The 20,643-nt window shown below is 35.9% G+C and overlaps 1 pseudogene; it reads right to left on the bottom strand.

The window, feature by feature from the left end:
- Nucleotides 1–3,128: 3,128 nt before the first annotated feature.
- Nucleotides 3,129–3,980, bottom strand: LOC141552631 (DNA-directed RNA polymerase III subunit RPC6-like; annotated as a pseudogene).
- Nucleotides 3,981–20,643: the final 16,663 nt, after the last annotated feature.

Genomic DNA, 20,643 nt, shown 5'->3' with positions numbered 1-20,643 from the left:
CCTCTTAACCAATATGAGTGGTGTGTAGAGATACCTAAGAGTTGTCTTAATTTACATTTCTCTGATCTCTTTTCAGCAATGAAGTGACTCTGGAAAATTCAATGCAATGGAGAGAACTATCTGAATGAAGAGAGAGGACTATGGGGACTGAACATGGATCACAGTATACTATTTTGACTCTTATTGTTGTTTTTCTCATTTTTTCCCTTTTTGATATAATTTTTCTTACACAGCATGATAAATTTGAAAATATATTTATAAAAATTGCACATGTGTAAAATATATTGGATTGCTTACTCCTGGGGAGGAAGAAGGGAGAAAATTTTGGAATACTGATTTTAGAAATGAATTTTGAAAACTATTTTTGAATATATTTTGAAGAATAAAAAGCTATTATTTTAAAATGTTTAATACTTTGATGCCAATAAAAATGCTTCATTTACCACTATTCCTCCTAAAATGAGATGTCTAAAAGTGAGCATAATATTCTAGGCTTTGGAAAAGGCCCAGTCATGACCTCACTCTCTCTTCAAGATTACCCTCTGGCCTTCTCCATCTCTACATAGTCCCTCAGTAGGCACTCTTCATCTTTCTACTTCTCCTTGATGAGTTTTCTTCTCATATCAGAATATAAGCTCCTTTAGAGTAAGGGACTAATATTTTCTGAGGCAGCTATGTAGCAAAATATAGGGCACTAGGTCTGGAGCCAGGGAGACCTGAGCTCAAATGTGGTTTCAGATATTTTCTAGTTGTGTGACCCTCAGCAAATCAACTTAACTTCTGTCTGCCTCATTTTTCTCATCCATAAAATTGAGATAATAATAGCATCAGCATCCTAAGGTTGTTGTGAGCAACAAATGAGATAGTATTTCTAAAATTCTTAGCACACAGTACATAAATGCTCCTTTTCATTTTTTTTAATCTCCAGAACATATCACAGAACCTGATACATTTTTAAACAATAGTTTATCTATTAACCTATTATTTCTCTCTCTCTCTCTCTCTCTCTCTCTCTCTGTCTCTCTCTCTCTCTCTCACACACACACACACACATCTTTTCTATCCTTATCCACTTATTCCTCTGTATATCCTTTTAAGTCTATCTCTCTTTTCTCCCTCTTTTCTACTTATCCATGTATCTATTCTCTATCTTTATCCATCTGTCTCTCTTTCTGTCTGTCTCTTTCTCTGTGTGTGTCTCTCTGTTCCTCTCTCTGTCACTCTCTTTGTGTCTTTCTTTCTCTGTCTTTGTCTCTATGTCTGTCTGTCTCTGTCTCTCTCTATCTCACTCCCTCTGTCTCTCTCTTGGTCTTTGACTCTGTCTCTCTGTTTCTCTTCCTCTCTCTGTGTATCTGTCTCTCTATCTCTGTCTCTGTCTGTCTCTCTCTGACTCTTGCTCTCTTTTTTTCTGTCTCTCTGTTTTATCACTTCTAGATCCATGAACTGCTAAAATTTATCAGCTAAATTCTGTGTATTATATAGAAAACCCCAGAGTCACATGATTTTAGATTGGATTCAATTTAGATTCATACTTGATTAGATTTATTTTTTATAAATGATAAAATTAGGGGGGGCAGGAAATTAAAGATCTGTGAGTTCACAATTTTCCCCACTGAAAATCATTTTAATTTAACCTCAGCTTTTTTTCCTTGCTGAATAAAGGTCAATTTTATTAAGCTACCACCTTTTTAAAGCTCAATATATAATCACACATCCAAGAGCAATTATTATTTGTCATGATGGACAACAATGGAACTGATCACTAAGTTAAATATAAGATACTATCAACTACAGCAAATACCTCAACTGAAACTAATGATTTTAATTTTAATAAAAATAAAATTTTAATAAGAATAGTAAATAATAGTTAAATATATGTGTGTATATATACATATATACATATATATACTCTTGGTAATTAACATTATTTTTTTATACTTCTACCAGACTGCTTCTGTGCCTCAGCCTAATCACAGTATGGCATGGAAACAGAACAATTCTGGAGCCATCATGGCAGGGAAATGTCTCAGTCCACCAAGAGATACCCACAGGGGCCAGAATGAATTGTCTTTGGGGAATCTTTCTCCATCCCTAACTTAATTCCAAATTTCTTGTTCCCATGATCCCTCCAAGTAATGGATATCTTATTTTTTGTTGGATACCAACCTGCCCCTACTCCCCCCTCCTCCATTTCCATCTTGGTTAGAAGTATTCCAGACATTCTACTTTAACCTTTGGGCCCATCCAGCTACCCACTTCCCAACAGCTGACTGTTTGCTGGGTCACTGCTCCCCAAGATCCACAGGTTTCACCATCTTTCCTGTTACTTTGCCAGCTGGACTCATGGCCTTTTCATCTGCCATACAGTGCAATTCTCCCTTCTTGTAATCAACATTACAATGTGAACTTCTTGAGGGTAAGAATCCTCTCTCTTTTAAAATTTAGCATTGTACTTTTCAAGTACTTTTACCTTCCATTATGTGGGGAAAGTAGAGTATTTGTCGAGAACAATGGCTAACCTTTCACATAACAATATAGTCTATTCATTGTCCTTGCTGTTGCTCTTTCTACAACCTTTAAGTCTTTTCATCTGGAAGCTTTCAACTCAGCTCAACTGATGATGGGAAAATGATAAGGATAGTAGTAAACCAGATATAGTGCTTTTTCACAATATCTGCATCAGTCAACTCAAAATTCCTTGTCTCTAGAACAACATAGGAAGAGGAAATTTCAAGTTCCTTTTATTACCCTTGTCCTTGACAAATGTCAGAATTATCTTGTAGATATTTTTTCTCTTAACAACCATTCAAAATAATCCCTCTTCACATCTTGTAAGTTAATTCCTCATATTTCCTTATATTTTCATAGTTCTTTATTAGTAATTGGAATGGTTTCACTATTAATCTCCAAGAGCTGCCTCATATACTTTTGGCCCATTCATTAACAAATAGCAGAATATTTAATCTTTATAAATACAAATATGTTCTTCACAACAGTAAATCTATCTTTTTTAGCAAAGTTTGCTTTTAACCTACTTCAATGCTTCATGATTAATATAATTCTTGGCTTTCAAAGTAATTTCATTTTCTTCTTGCTTTTGTAAAATATGAGCAGAATACACTTTGCTATTACAATTCCAGCCATTCTATCATATAAATACAATTTGATGGTGAAATTTCACCACCTTCAGGATTGTCATCAAAAATGTTCTTTTATAGCAATGATGATCACTTCTCCTTTGCCATCATAAATAAATGAGTTCAAAATTGTTTCAACATCTTCCATAGACAATTCTGTCATACTAATATCTAGTTCACAAATATATTTTCATTTATATGAGATAAAGCAAATGAATTATTCTTTGGATCATGTGGTTCTGTTTGCTTTCTTCTAGATATTTTAACTTTGCTTTGTAAGAATTTAAAATTCAACTGGTTTATTTATCACTTCCACAAATTCAGATTCAAAATGCTGGTCACTGTAACAAGTTCCACCAGATATTGATCAATGAGGTCATCAATTATACAGCATATAAAACTTCTTTTTTTTTTGGAGGTGACCACAAATTTAACAGCTTTGTTAAGTCTTTTTTACTCTCTAAATTCCTTTATATTTTGTTGTTTTCTGTTCATAGCAAGCTATGTCGAATAGCTCTGATCCAGTTACCTTTGTTTCTAGCATCCTCTATGGTTTGGTACACTAGCTTCTCTTAGTTATCTGATTCCTTTATTTTAACAATATTTGAGATTCTTTTATTCTATACTGAAGGCCTATATTGCTCCTTAAGAAATCCAACTGTCCCATCAATAAGAGTCTGTTGATATCCATTGCCCTTTGTTGGGCTTCTATATAAGGGATATCATTCTGAATAACTTGATCTGTGATCTCACGAGAGAATTGATGACTTAAATCTATAATACGGTTTCTATTTTAACTGTGTTTGCATCCTGAGACTATATCTTTACTTTACTTTCAGCCATGAGGAAGCCGTGTTTGGTACAGCCAGGACAGAGACATTGGGAGTTAGCTTGAACCTCAGTCAACACCCCCCCCCCACACACACACACACACACATTACTAACTTCAGTTCCTTAAGGAATAGAGATACTTCCCTCTCCAACCTGTGGAACTTCAAAAGATGTCATCAACACATATGATCTTATAAGTTCGTGGAACTGAGTACATTTCAACATATAGCTGTGAGCATAATATTATAGGTGTGGGAGGGATGTCAGAAATCATCCACAATAGCCCTGTCAAGCTCAAATGAAACCAGGAATAATACTGTACACAAAGATTTCCAAGTGCTGCCTATCGGTTTGTAAAACCATATTTAACATTATTTCAATTTATTTTATTATTAATATTATTAACAATAATAAAATATTATTAATGTTAAATATTGTTATATAAACATTACTAAATATTTTCCAATTACTTTTAATCTGATTAATGTTTATGGACACGTCTAACCTAGTCCACCTTGTCATTTTATAGATAAAAAATTGAGGACTAGAATAGAAAAGTAAATTCTCCAAGAATCACATAGCTAATAAGAAGCTGCATGGTAATGGACAAAGCATTTATACTTTCTCAACATTAGCTGCCACATCTAAAAAACTGAGATAATTATGCCTACCTGAATAACTGTTGTGAGAATTCAGTAAAATAACATGTATGGTTCTTGCTAATGTTAAAGTTGTATGTAAATATCATTTTTTATTATTATTATTTTTGCCACAGAGCCAGGATAAAAATCTAGGTACATTAGTTGTTCAACTCCAGCATTCTCTCCACTATATGCTTCAAAATAACTTTTAAATTCAAAGTGAAAAGATTCCAAAGTAAGAAGTTTGAAGAAATCAAGTTTAGAAAGTCAAAAAGCTTATGGAGCAGGGTTTCCTTCAGTGATGTTTATATTCCATCTTCCTTCCTGTTTCTGGTCTAAGAAGAGGGAAGAAGTCTAGAAGAATGGGAAGAAATACTTTCTCCATATAGGTTTCCCTCTTCTTTCATCAAGGATCAGAAGGCAGTCCATTCACCTTGGCATAGATCCAGACGCCAGGCAATTTTATTAAGATAGATAGAAAGAGGAAAGAAGGCTCCTTTTCTGTTTCTTCTCTCCCAATCTCTAATCCATACCTTAGAGGGTCATAGAGGTGGGCAGATGATGCAATCATGGCTTTATTTTCAGGAAGAAAATCTTTAGAGAACAGGAAGAAGAATTTTCTACATTTAGTTGCCCAACATGACCTCAAAGGTCTCTTCTCAAAGATTCTGTGGTCTTATGAGATTCTCTCCTTGTTCCAATTGCTTAGGACAAAACAGGAAGAACCAGAAGAGCACTTTGTCCAGCCAAGTGTTCTCCATGTAGAGAGTGTGCTGACCATGGACCGAGCACGGAAAGCAAAGAGAGTACTGTAACTGAGCCAAGTTGAGATTGCCAAGGTTCAATCGGGGGATTCCATTTCTCGAAGCATGAATGCAATCAAGCAGCAATTAGGGTTCAGTTAGCCTTGCAGGACTTAAAGGATGTCACCAAATCCCCCGAGACCTTTGGAAGGCAAATCTAAATTGGCTTTATAGACAGTATTTTGGAAATGGAAATAATCAGGGAGCTTCTGCAATGTCATTTGTAAAAAAACAAAAACAAAAACAAACAAACAAAAAACCTTGGGACTTTCTGTTGTTTATCATTGCATATTACAATGACCCAATTTTCATTTTATAATGGCTTTCCAAATTAATCAAAATTTCTTTTGGTGGTCTAGAATCTAGCTTCTTAAACTCTGGATCACAACCCCATATAGGGCCTTGTAATTGAATGTGAAGGTTATGAAATTATGATTTATTATCAGTTCATGTTTGATTTGTATATCTATTTTATATGCCTATATATCTAATCTCATGTAAAAATTTCTCCAGTGAAAGAGACTCAGAGGTGGAAAATTTTTTTTTTACATCACTGGTCTAGACCTGACTTCAGCAATATGGGGAATTCCCAGTATCAAATCCCTTCAGTGTTATAGATTACAACCCCGTTAGTAATTTATAGATTTAGAAAGTTGTGGAGGAGGGGAAAGGAGATAATTAGAAGTTAAGTAATTCTTCTATGCTTACATAGCAAGTGTATGTTAAAGGTATATCTTGAACCCACTTTTCCTAATACTAACACTGGCCTTCACTCTGACATTTAATTTTCAATTAAAAAATTTTAAGTTATTTTAATTAAAAAATACAATCACATATCACATAACATTTTGTTGGCAGTGAAACAACTTGACCCTAAAATTAAAATTGATAGAAGTCAATTCAGTTGATCAAACTACTACAAGGCATTATAAATCCTAAAAGACTGGGAATAACTGATCTCACCAAGGACAGGAAAATAGGAGGCAATATATTTCCACTTATTAGAATCAAAGGTTTGAAGAGGTGGATTTTCTTCCCTAAATGAGTAGATAAAACAAGAAGGATTCAGAAAATCAAATTCTAAAACTTTTCTGTCGGTATAAATATCCTTCTGTGTTCAAAATGATATTCACATGTTATCACTCAAGTTCATTTCTTCAAAGGCTGTGGCTTTCCATGGCTCAAAGTCATTCAACTTAAGTGGAAAAATATTGGTCTTAAAGAGATAAGCCTTAGTTTCAAGGAGAAAGCTTGGACTTATTAAAAAAAAAAAAAAAACTTTGAAATTTCCCAATACAATTATTTTTTTTCCCTCTCTGGCAATTCTAGATCTAGCCAATTATCATTTTGTAGTGAATCTGTACTACATATACATACATATACACACATGTGTGTAGTATATATAATATATGATATGTACATTAAACATATAAAACATAGACATACTTATATGTATGTATGTATATATTACATATGTATAATACACATATATGCATGTGCATCTATACAAATGTTTGTATTTACACTGAAAAACCAGAGCTATATGGAAGAATGAACAGATCACTGATTCTGAAGTCAGAAGACCAAATTCAAATACCAACACCTTGGACCTCATTGAGAAATGAGAAGGTTAAACTGAGCAGCCTCTAAGTTCCCTCTTAATTCTAAGTCTACAGTTCTATGAACTTTATAAAGTAGAAATGAAGTGATAGTTATGTATGGTTGGGAAGAAGGGAAAAGGGTGGCCCAGGAGAACCTTGTAATTCACATGAAAACCTTTATAATTCTGCTCTTTTTGGAATTTTGGTTGGTTGATTTTTTGTTTTGTTTTTAATTAAACAAATTTGTCCTTTTGTGATGTGAAAGGCTGTTGTGGGGCTAGGGGTGGAGGATGAAGATCACAATGAAGAGAGTTTCCAAATGAATCCTTTTCTACCTCAATGGTGGATCCAGCTCGAACCCGTCTCCCTGCCTAATTCCACATCATCAGAACTGTTATTGTCTTCAGCTGTCATCTCACCTCTGTTCCCCAGCTCTTTATATAACCTGACCTCTACAAGCCAACTATATCTGTTTTCTTTGTGCTCATGTGTTTCTAGTATTGACACCAATCCTGCTCTCCACAAAGGGTGGGTTCCCATGAACTCCATTCTTGATTTTATTACCAGCTGGTTCTTATTAGAGATTAACCAATAAAAATGAGTAATACAGTCACCAATGTATTCCTCTATGTAGCACTTCTCCATGTGTTTCAATTTACCAATCAACCAATAAAACCCTGCCCTTCAATGAACTGAATTCCATACCTCACATATTTTGCTTATTTTGATAAATGCAGCTTTTCATAGATAAAAAGGGGAGGAATCTGGCTTTCACTGTCTCCGGTTAGCAAGGACATTTGTGTTTGTTCGATGAATTAGCTGATGCTGCTTGATCTCCTCCCTGACAGCTTATTACTCCTCAATTTCTGTGCTTCTAACATTTCTATTTGACTACTCCTTGTCAGCGCCTGTTGTTAAAGTCTGCCATTAGAGCTCTGCAGAAAAGCCCAGGTTCTCTATGCTTGTTGTTTTCTTTTTTTTTTTTTTTATTCATTTTTCCAAATTATCCCCTCCCTCCCTCCACTCCCTCCCCCCAATGGCAGGTAATCCCATACATTTTACATGTGTTACAATATAATCTAGATACAATATATGTGTGTAAATACCATTTTCTTGTTGCACATTAATTATTAGCTTCTGAAGGTATAAGTAACCTGGGTAGATAGACAGTAGTGCTAACAATTTACATTCGCTTCCCAGTATTCCTTCTCTGGGTGTAGTTATTTCTGTCCATCATTGATCAACTGGAAGTGAGTTGGATCTTCTTTATGTTGAAGATATCCACTTCCATCAGAATACATCCTCATACAGTATTGTTGTTGAAGTATATAGTGATCTTCTGGTTCTGCTCATTTCACTCAGCAACAGTTGATTTAAGTCTCTCCAAGCCTCTCTGTATTCCTCCTGCTGGTCATTTCTTACAGAGCAATAATATTCCATAACCTTCATATACCACAATTTACCCAACCATTCTCCAATTGATGGACATCCATTCAACTTCCAGTTTCTATATGCTTGTTTTCTTAAAGGCATCCTCCTCACCCCAAAATCACTCACACTCCACCTGTTGTTCCTTTGTTCTATAGGGATTTGCAACTAGGGAACCCTTAACTGTTTAAAAAAAACCCAACATATTTGAATAATTATTTTAGTAAAATTTATTTCCTTTGTAATCTAAATAATTTTATTTTATATATTTAAAAACATGTTTTAGAGAAGAGGTTTATACATAGGCATCTCCATACCATCACCAGAGTGGCCCAGGATCCCAAAGAGATGAAGATCCTTTAGCCTAAAAATAGTTGTGACTCAATTATCTCTTTTTTATTTGTACTTTCAAATTATGTTCCTTATTGTAGGTCCCACTTCTTCTGAATTGCATGGTCATAAGAACCATTGGGACTATTCTTGATTCCATTTCCCAAATTTCTCCCAGAACTAGAACGGACTTTAGAGATTGCTTTATTTTCAACTTGGAGTCTATAAATTTGGCCTTTAAATAAATAGGTAGGTAGATAGATGGATGGATGTATGGATAGAGAGAGATAGACACAGACAGACAGACAAATGGATAGGTAGATAGATAGACGTTTCAATATAATCAGTTTTTGTAATTCTGTTTTATGCATTTAAAATGAAGCTTTGTGTAGGGTGCATGATACACACCAAAAAAAAAAAAAAAGTTTAAGAACTTCGGGTCTAGTCCCTTATTTGTAAGCAAATACAGAACCAGTAAAAAGAATAGGCTTTTTCAAAATCATGTAAATGCTAAACAGCAGTTAGAGTTTGATCTAGGACCCTTTAGATCCCAGAGGTAATGCTTTTTCTATGAGTCCATACCATTTTGAGTTTTCTGATATCAAAATAGAAACAAAAAAGGCAAGGAATTCAGATGGGAGGAATATGAGTAATTTTAACTCTAATTTGATCATTGGCAAAGATACAGTTATGTAAAGTTTCTAAGGATTCAGGAAATTCAGAAAGAAAAGCATAGACACTATGCAATTCAATATTTATTGAGAGCTTTCTAGGTGCCTCACACTGGGAAGCAGACATAGGAAAATAGTAATAGCTAGCAGTGCTAAAAGGATTTGAAGTTTACAAAAGAAGCAAACAATTATTTATAAAGTGCCTACTATGTGCCAGACACTATGCTAAGTGCTTTACAAATGTGATCACAGCTGATGCTCACATCAGCCTTAGGATAGAGGTTGAGGAAAAATGTGGCAAACTGGAATTAGGGGACTCCTGAGCATCATACAGCATCCAGGTGTCCAAGATCAGTTTTGAAGTTAGTTCTTTATGATTCCAGGCCCAAAGAACTTGATATGCCTTACTTTATTTGGTCCTCTCAACAATTTTGTGAGCTCTCAGCATAGGTATTATTATTATTCCCATTTTTCAGATGAAGAAAATGGGGAATAAAAGTGACTTGACTGTAGCTTCACTTCCACTGGATGTCAGTAATAAGAGTCTCTCTGAACTCTCATTCTATATCCTTCTCAATATACTTCGCTATATCTCCACAGTTCCTGTTCTAGATTTTTTTAGGTTGATGGGGGACAAGGGAGCCCAATAAGTTTCATATGCAAAGAGTTCTTTGTCTTATTTTGTTCAGTCATTTTTAGTTGATGACTTGTTCAGGATCACACAGCTCTTAAGGGTCCGAGACCAGATTTGAATTCTGGAAAATGAATCTGCTTGATTCTTATCCACTGAATCACCTGGTTGCCCCCATAAACTCAATACTTATTGGTTGATGGATGAACTGATTGATTTTGACATTCTGTGTGCTAGTTTTTTTGGCAAAGAATTTGGAGTGAGTCTCCATTTCCTTCTCCAGCTCATTTTATTGATAAGGAAACTGAGGCAAACGGGGTGATTTATCCAGGGTCACACAGCTAGTAAGAATCCAAGGTCTTCCAAACTTCTAAAAATCTAAGGATTCCAAACTGCCCCATATGTACAAACAACTATAATACTAATAAAATAACTAGATAATAATAATGATAAGAGTTTATATTTGCATAGCTTTCAAGACTTACAAAGTGCCTTTTCGTGGAACAATCTGTCACTCCCTTTGATTCACACCACAGCTTTATAGACTGGATACCACAAGGAAGATTTCAGTGTTTGTAATTCTCATTCACTTTCCTAGAATACATGCCTGCATCAGAGTTCACAGGAGGGACAGATCACTCCTAACAGCAAGGATCAGGAAAGGCCATGTGGAGGAGGAAGGGTCTACACTGGGCCAGGAAGAATGAGTAACTGGCTTTCAGCCGGGGGAGATGATGGGGAGACAAGAGGCAGAGCTAAGCCATTCAGGAGGTGAAAACATTTTAGTTTGGGTCAAGTGTAGGAGGCTGATGTACAGAAAGATTATAGAGGGTGATTGACTAAGAATCCTCGATTTTATTTGGTAAGCAATGATGTCTTCCCTACTTGGAGATATTCATAGTCAAAGCTTTTTTGTACCGGCACTATGTACTGGACACTATGCTAAGTGCTGGGAATACATACATATACAAATAAGACAGTCCCCAGCTTAGAAAATGTGTCCCAAAAGTCTTACTGTCATTTTTGCACTCAGACTTCTGAGACATCATGCATATATATATATGTATATGTATATGTATAAACATATATATGTATGTATGTTTTATATATGTATAAAATAAAAGGCTATTTTATATATTTTTATTTTATACATTTTATATTATAAATATATATATATCATATATAGCTTTTTATTTCCAAAATAGATACAAAGATAGTTTTCAACATTCACCCTGCAAATCCTTGTGATATCTTATATTTTTAATGGGGGAAGATAATCTCTAAATGGAAACAGAAATTTGGTTACTAATCTAAAAGAGTCATGGTTTGGAATTGGTGTGTGGGAAGTAAATGATTCCAAAAAAGAATAACAGAAAGCTCATCTCCAAGATGGTGGGATGGACCATGTTTCCAAAGAGGAAGAAGAAGCTAGGGATGATGGTCCTAGTGGAGGCAGTAGAGTTTGGAATTGGTGAATAAGAACTGGGGTTTAGGGGACAGATTGATGGTGCAGTGGATAGAGCACTGTACCTTAAGTCAGGAGGATCTGCTTTCAAATCCAATCTCAGATGCTTAACATTTACTAGCTGTACCCCAATTACCTCATAAAATTAAATAAATAAAAATGTTAACAATAATAATTTAAAAAGAGAGAACGGGGATATATCTAAACTTTGTGTCTCTTGAAGTACCTACAACTGAATGCAAACTTCCTATGCTTGTCCTGGGGACATGATGGAGGGGAGCCCTATGTCCATGCTCTGCCTGCTGACAGATATATAGAAAAAACCCTGAGGAGCCTACTTTCAGAAAAGCCCAATACTTTGTTAACAGAAGGTTTCTCTCTGCCCCCTTGATTTTCAGCAAGAGCAGCCATTTTGTACCTGGATGTAGGCTGCTAGCCAGCTGGTAATAAACCAAAACTGGGAATGCATTCAAAACAGATTAGTTGGACAAATCAGTCTCCTCTTCTTTTCCCTCTTTCTAATCTCAACTGCATTGGACAAAAAGAGAGATCTACCATGTATTTCCTCCCAACTTGGGAATCAATAAGTAGTCTGTGCATAGACTTTCTTGGTTTGTCTTTGTTTCTTCCAGCTTTGGTGGAAAAATATTGAAGATCAGGCATTGAGGAAAAATGTGTTAGAAAGTTAGGTTTTCTCCATAAATCTCCCTTTGTAAAAGATAATTGTATAGGGCAGCCAAATGGTACAGTGGATAAAGTGCTGGATTCAGGAGGACTCATCTCCCTGAGTCTGACCTTTGACACTAGCTTAGACCTTCCGCAAATTACTTCATCATGTTTGCCTCTGTTTCCTCATCTGTAAAGTAAGCTGGAGAATGAGATGGCAAACAACTTTAATGTGTGTCAAGAAAGCATCCAACAGAGTCATGAAGAATTGGGCAGAACTAAAATGATTTAACATCAAAAGTTAATTGATTTAATGAAACTATGGTTCTTATCACTGCTGGTTAACTGGAGAAAATACACTAGAAAGGACTCATGATGATAGATTCCTAAAAACTGATCCCTAAAACCTTCAAGGGCACCTGCAGATAGCCTCCCTCTGAAAAATACAGTGTCTCACTATAGTTGTAGGCACATTTAATATGGCATTAACTTAATAGTGTATTATGTTGTATTGTGTATTGTTACAGATTGTGCTCTCATTACCCATAAGGTATCTAACACTCATGCATATAAAACAGTGAGCAATAAAGATAGCACAGAATTGTCTCCTTATCTGCACCCTCATGTTTTATATTTCTCCCATTTTACCTAGTAGAGGGTCAATTCAGGGACAGAGTAGAGTCTCTGCATATATCTGTTGAATGATTGAGGTTTATAAGACACAAACCTATATTGGAGGAAGAAGAGAAGGAGTAGATATAATATTCCAAGGGAGGACAGAATACTAAGCAGATCTCACAAGGGTACTACGGCCAATAAACTATTAACTGATCCTTTCTTGGCAAAGATTTTAATCTGGGGGGATATCTAGAGCAGCCTCAAAAAGGGGAATGTGGTAATGAAGTAGAGGAAAAGGGGTGATAGTGAAGGGGAGATGGTGAATAAGCCTTTCCATTGTCTGAGACTTTGTGCAAGATCACACTTTGTATTTGTAGTTCTGCCCTCAAAGATTTGATAGTTTGAACTCTGGGAAACCTCTCAAGTCAAGGGCAAGGTAGGATAAGAAGACATGAGTAAATCTAAAAGAGGAGAGCCCAAGATGAACAGTCCCCCTCCTTTAAATTGTCCTTCCCCATCCCCTGTAGTTACCCAATAGGCTTATTAAAACTTTGATCTGCATATTTCTACATAGCCCTGGAGCTAATCTGCCACTTAGGTACCTGAACTTTAAGTCAAGAACATCCTGAATTCAAATCTGACCTTTAACACTTTCCATCTTTGTGATGCTTGGCATGTCTCTTAACCACTGTCTGCCTCAGTTTCTTCATCTGTAAAATGAGGATAATAATAACATTTATCTGGCAAGCTGGTTGGAAGGATCAAGGAAAATGATGTCTTGTCAAGTGTTTCGCAAGCTTTAAAGGACTTTATCAATAGTAACTATAATTATTATATATGATTGTTAATACTCATGTAGGACTACAAGAAAAACTGTCAAATATACATCAGTGGTCATTGATACCCAGGTACCATAAACAGAGCCTCTGAAATCTATTTTCTTACAGATGCTGTAGAATATTACCTTTGGGATTGATTATAAGCCTTATTTTTATTTATTTTATTTTAAAAGCATCAATTGTCATTTTCTACTACCTCATCAGTTTCTTATTTAATTCTCCCCAGAATCTAATTTTCTCCTCACTTTAAGAAAATAACCAAACACTGAATCAATCAAAACACAAGTATTTCCACTTTGTGGGGTATACAAGTTAAGGGGTGGCAAGTTGCCACCTAAGTCACTCAGATCTTTATACCAATAAACTGATATAGTTAGTCTGACAGTTTGAAGAGCCAGACTGTGATATGGTCAATCAATTTTGACCATCTGGCCTATAGAATCTCTTCAACCATGACAGTCAGCCCTTCAACCAACCAGAAAAAAAATCAGCAGAATAATTCACGTGAATCAGCCACATAGACCCTGCCATTGTTTTCAAGCCATATGTTTTTTTTTTTCATTGATAGCAGCAATAATTTGCTGAGAAATGAAATTGGTTGCCAACCCCCCAGTCTCCCATATTCTTTATTATGGGCCTTCTTCTCACTCACTCTGCATTTCAGCCAGTTATGAAGTCCTGGAGACTCTGCCTCCATAACCGTTCTTGCATCTGTCTCTTATTATTTCCACCTAGGCTACTGCAACAGTTTCCCTACAGATCTGTACTCCCTCCTTTTTCCTCTGTCTAATCCATACTTTCTGTGGTTGCCAAAACATCTTTTTTATGCTCAGATCTGGCTGTGCCTTCTGCCTCAGCCTTCATGGACCCTCAAAACCTGATGCTAGTCCATCGTTCTTCATCTCATGCTTTTGTTGTATCCTATGTCCCAACTAAACTCTACTGTTCTCTGCCCTCTCAACACACAAACAGCTCTTGAACCTCTAAACCACGATCATCCACACTTTCTCACAACAGACACCTCCAGATCCACCTTCTATGAGCAGAAAGAGCACTCACTTTGGAATCAAAAGACCTGGATTCAAATCCCCTCTCAGACTTTCCCCTCTGGTGAACCTGGCTAAGTCATCAACCTCTTTCCATTGGGTCTCAGATTTTTTAACTGTCAGGTTTCATCTTATCTTAGATGGAACCAGATCTCCCTTTCAATTCCCAGTCACCAGTTCTAAGGAACACTGTCTCTTTTTATGTTCCCCACCCTTATAGGTGTAATTTTTCCCCTTTGGAACTCAAACTCCTGGACTGCAAAAATTCTCTTGTTTGCTTGTTATTTGTATGTCCAGTGCCTAGCATAGCTCCTGATACACTGTAAATGCTTAATAAATGTTCTATATATCTATAGGATCTTAATATTTCTCTATCATCAATGTGCCATTTATCTTCTACCTTTATCATCTATTGTCTATGATTTATCTTTTCCTTTATGATCTGTCATATCTCTAGTATCTATCTTGCTATCATTTATCTACTACTTTTAGCTGTAATCTCTTTATCATTTCTATCATCCATCATCTCATTATCATTTATCCCTCTGTAATAAATCTATTATCTATCTCTCTATCATCTACCTACCACCTGTTTTATATATATATATATATATATATATATATATATATATATATATATATATATATATATATACATATATATATCCTCTATCCATCATCTAATTGGCTATCATCTCTCTTTCATCTTCTATCCACTTAGCCATCTATCATATATCCATCTTTCATTTATTTATCTATCCCTCTTCTATCTATCATTTATCAATCTACTAATCTATCTAGCTATCATCTACCTGTTTATATATATATTAATTATCTATTATCTATCTATCCATCATCTCTCTCTCTCTCTCTCTCTCTCTCTCTCTCTCTCTCTCTCTCTCTCTCTCTCAATAGAGACCAATAATATTCTTCATTTCTCTTCATGTTTATTGAAGTTCTACTCATTCATTTAAAGTCCAGGCCAAATACTATCTCTTTTAAGAAATTTTTCTTGATGTTTTTGAGTAGTCATAATCCTCCCCTCAGATTTCACATGAAGCTTTATTTTGCACATTTCTCATGTTCAATAAGGTTGCCCAGTGGATAGAATTCTGGACTTGGAGTCAGGAAGGCTTGAGTTCAAATCTAGCCTCAGACACTCACTGTGTGATCCTGGGAAAGTCTTTTAATCAATCATAGTTTGTTCATCTGTACAATGGGGATAATAATAATAGCTAGCATTTACATAATAATTTAAGGTTTTTCAAAGTGTTTTACAAGTGTTATTTCATTTTCTTTCCATAACAACTTTAGGCGATAGATGCTATTTTTATCTCCATTTTACAACTGAGGAAACTGAGACACATAGGGTTAGGCCCTAGGGTTAGGGTTAGTTCCTTGCCCAGAGTCCCACAGCTATTAAGTATCTGATGGTGAATTTGAACTCAGGTTTTCCTCTCTATTCCCACCTCTCTATTAATCCTGCTATCTATTTTCTATGGTTCTTGTTAGTATAAAATCAAATATGTATAAAATGTGTCACAAACCTTAAAATACTATATAAATGCTACTAATATTATGTCATTATATGATATATAAAATATTATATAAATGTCATTAATAATATTATTTCTATTGGTTTTTAAATGTCATCTCACTAGACCCTGGGGTCCTTATTTAAACATTCTATCTCCACTGTCATTTTGGGTCCTAACAAAGAGCTTTGCAAATAGTAGGTACTTAAGTTTGTTATTGCTGCCCAAACATAGCAGGCTGATAATTGGTAGGAGGAAAGTTCACATTATATATTCACATTATAAAATACCTGTGATAACAAGAACAGTTCATTAGAAGGAAATTGGAGAATATGAAATGATAGTACCCCCTAGGTCACTAGTCACTGAAGAAAGCTTCTGCAGCTCTACCCCATTTAACCTAGCCTGACCAACACCTCTGCCTAAAATGTGCAAAGACATTTAAGTCTCTAAACCGTTATAGCAGCAAAATAAATTTTCAACAAGGAAAATTTGCAAACACTTGTATGCTCAAGCAAAGCTATGCAGGAAAACTTCAGGAACTTGTATCTCTACCATGTGCATTTCTTTTAAAGTTAAGCAAGTTATTGCTGGCATTTAACTAAGGAAATTTTTTTTTCTTTTCCTTCTTTAAAAAAAACCCAAAATGTTCCTTGCTTGTAACTTTTTGAGTGGACAATTTATAGAAAAGAATGTCCAGCTTCCCCTTGCAGAGGGTCACTGCCATGGGATGAATGCCTCTATCTCTCCGCTGATCACACCCGCTGCTTCCCTTTCTGGCCCAAAGACCTGAGTTTGGCTTCATTATCACTTTTCAGCAGGAGAACAAAAATATGGTAAACCTTTCCATTAAGTGGAGCTGTTGAAAGGGGGCACTTTATTGTTTTAAGGTAGTTCAAAGGCAGCTCCAAAGCTCCCTGTAAAAACAGGCAGAAGTTCATGAAAACCCCCAAGGTATAAATGTACAAAGTGGATGCTTGAATGCTTGTCTGCCTGCTTGGCTTCTAGTGGGAGCCCTTTCCTCTGCCATGAAGGGCAGATTCAGGCTAGGGAAGCCCCAGTCAGGAGTATCAGAGAAAAGTTCAATTCCATCAATTCCAATCGTTTATACTGGGACCTTCCTGTTATCCACAAATCCCAAAGCTTCCTGGGCCCAATTGAGTGATGCAGAACTGAGAGGGACATGAGATCTGCTAGTCTAACTCCCTCTTGTTCATAAATGAGAAAACTGAGACCCAACAGGAGAAATAATTTTCCCATTGTCTCCTTTTAGGGAAGCAAGAATAACTAGCTAGGATTTCAAGTTCTCGGTCTCAGAGTACAAATTCAGTTTTGTTTTCACTTGTCACAATAAATGACCTTTACCATCAATTTAGGGTCTCCTGGTTTGTATCTTGGATGTCAAGAGTCAAGCAAGGGATGTTCCTTTTTACCCCCAAGTGTCATTCAAATGAGCAATAAGCAGGTCTTCATAATCATTCTTTCTAAGGCTTGTGTAAACATCATAAATTCATGACATTAGAACTGAAAGGGAGCTTTCTAGTGAATCAATTTAATAAGATTTTATATCTATGTAGTTATATCAGTATTGACAAAGATATAACTACTATGTGCCAGGCACTCTACTAGATGTTGGAGACACAGAATCAAAGAAAAAAATATCAAGCAATCCAGTCTGAAAGGATTTTCCCTTCTGTTCAATGTAGCTTTTTCATTTTAAGAGTAAGTATCATAAGGCTATGCAAGGATCAATGTTGCAAAATTATCTGTGCATATGTTTTGAAAATAAAAAGCTTTTAAAAAAGGAAAAAGGAGAATCAAAGGCATTTGCTGTAATATTATTCCCCAGATTTTTGCTTTCCATCTAATCTGAATTGGATTGTTTTTATTTGTGCAAAATATTTTAAATTTAATATAATCAAAATTATTTATTTAAAAAGAGAGAGAGAAAGAAAGAGAGGGAGAGAGATAGAAAGAGAGAGAAAGAGATCGATCAAGAGAGAGAAAGGAAGAAAGGAAGACGGGAAGGAGGGAGAGGAAGAGAGAGAGAAAGAGAGAGAGAGAGAGAGAGAGAGAGAGAGAGAGAGAGAGAGAGAGAGAGAGAGAGAGAGAGAGAGAGAGAGTATGTGTGTGTGTGTGTAAGTATCCTGGATCTTGGATAGAGCTGGGCTTAGAGTCAGAAAGAACTGTCAACTGTCAAATATTGTCTCAGACACCTCCTCCTATGGGTGATCCTATGTGATCCTGAGCAGGTCACTTAACCTCAGCTTCAGTTGTCTCAACTGTAAAATGGGAATAATAATTATTAACTTCTCAGGGTTGTAGTGAAGATCTGTAAAGCACTTAACAAAGTTCTTGGAACATAATAGGTACTTGATAAATGCTTATTCTTTTCTCCTCAAACTCACAAAGGTAATCAGGGACAGAACGAGATCTCAAAACTAGGGCTTGACATTTATTAATCTTGTAGTCTTTTTACTCCATAAGGCTGGCAGGGGCCACCAAAGAGACATCTCTTGATATGACTTTTTTTTCTCTCAGGTATATTTCAGGTTGTAGAAGTGTAACTACTCAGAGAAAATAATACAGAGTGAGGATTCCTCCTCACTCCAAGACTTTGGACTGGTGGGGTCGGGGAGGGGGAGGGGGAGATGTAGCAGAGAAGCATACAAATAAAATGGATAAAAATTGTGATTAGCTCTTTTAACACTGAAGACTGAGTGCTGTTGTTTTTTTTCTGTCTCTGTATCTGTCTATCTTTGTCTCTGTGTCTCTGTACATCTCTATGACTCTGTCTCTGTTTCTGTCTTCTTGTCTGTGTATCTGTGTGTGTCTATCCTGTTTCTCCTTCCTCTCTCTCCTCCTTTCTGTCCCCTTTTTCTGTCTCTCTGTGTCTATCTTTGTCTTTGTCTTTATCTTCTCCTCTCTCCCCTCCTCTCCTTCACCCCTTCTCTGTCTCTCCCTCCCCCATCTGTCTCTATCTTTATTTGTCTGTCTGTCTTTCTGTGTATGTCTCTTTCTCCTTCCTCTCTCTCTTCCTCTCTATTTCCCATCCTCTGTCTCTTCCTCCCTCTGTCTCTGTCTTTGTCTGCCTGTCTTTCTCTTTTAACACATGGACTTTTATTTTAATTAGAGCCTGTGAAAAATATTTGTCCATTTTGAGGTGTTTATTCACCCTGGAAAACTGGCTGCAGTTCAGATTCTGTGCTTTTCAGGGAAGAATATAAACCACAGATTCAAATCTTCAAAACAGAATGCAGTTAGCAATTGTTCATTTGTTGAAAAAACTTTTAAACTTCCTTTGTTTACTCAATTCCTTACAGAGTTTTTACTTGTTTATAGCTTTTTAAAAAAGCATCCAAAAATGTGTAATAGGCAAAACAGATGAAATACATTCAGGATTTTCCATAATGAGTTAAGCATTTTCTGTTGATTTGCCAGAAAGTGGAGAAAGTTGAATGTTCACAATTATTACACATCAAAAATAATTGTGCTATGTTAAAACAACATCAAACATTGGAGCTTATAGAACCTTAGAACATAGAATATCAGAATCAATCAATGCATCCATCAATCAGTAAGTATTTATTAAGTGTCTTTCATGGAAGTTAGGTGGTACAGTGGATAGAGCAGTAAAGCTGGAATCAAGGAACTTGTTTTCCATAATTCAAATATGGTCTCATACTTATTAGCTTTGTGACTCTGAGGCGAGTTTGCCACGGTTTCCTCATTTATAAAGTGAGCTGGAGAAGAAAATGACAAACCATTCCAGAATCTTTGACAAGAAAACCTCAGATGAGGTCACAAATACTTAGACACAACTAAAATCAACTAATCAACAATGCAATAATCTAGTTGAGAGATTAATGAGGTAGTGATGATCTAAACCTATAAGACCTTATCACTAGCTGCCATCACCAGAAGACTCCTTCCTTACATCCATCACTTAATTTTTCTGGCTTCCTTCAAAATCCAGCTCAAATCCTATCTTTTGCAGGAGATCCTACCTGGTCCTCTGAGATGACAAAGCCTTTTCTTTCATATTGCCTTTCATCTCCTCATCTTGTTTATGTTTAGTTTCCATGTTGTCTCTTTCATTAGAATATGAGCTTCTTGAGGGCAGAAGCTGTTTTTGCCTTTCTTTGTATTCTTAGAAAAAGTGTCTGGCACATAAAAAAGTAAACACTAGTACTTGCTGATTAATTGACAAAACATCATATCTAGAAAACAGAATGCTAGAGCTGTGGGAAACTGTAGAGAATAGGATATCAGAGTTGTGAAGGAACTTATAACACAGAATGTCAAAGCCAGACCAGACATTAGAACATAAATTAGAACACTAGATCCGAGGCCTTCAAATATAAAAAGTTAGAATTGTGAGGGACTCAAGCATAGAATGTC

Source organism: Sminthopsis crassicaudata, chromosome 2 (assembly GCF_048593235.1).
Source record: "Sminthopsis crassicaudata isolate SCR6 chromosome 2, ASM4859323v1, whole genome shotgun sequence".
In the NCBI taxonomy this organism is placed as follows: Eukaryota; Metazoa; Chordata; class Mammalia; order Dasyuromorphia; family Dasyuridae; genus Sminthopsis; species Sminthopsis crassicaudata.
Note: the sequence above shows the minus strand (reverse complement) of the source record. Positions and strands in the feature narration are given on the sequence as shown.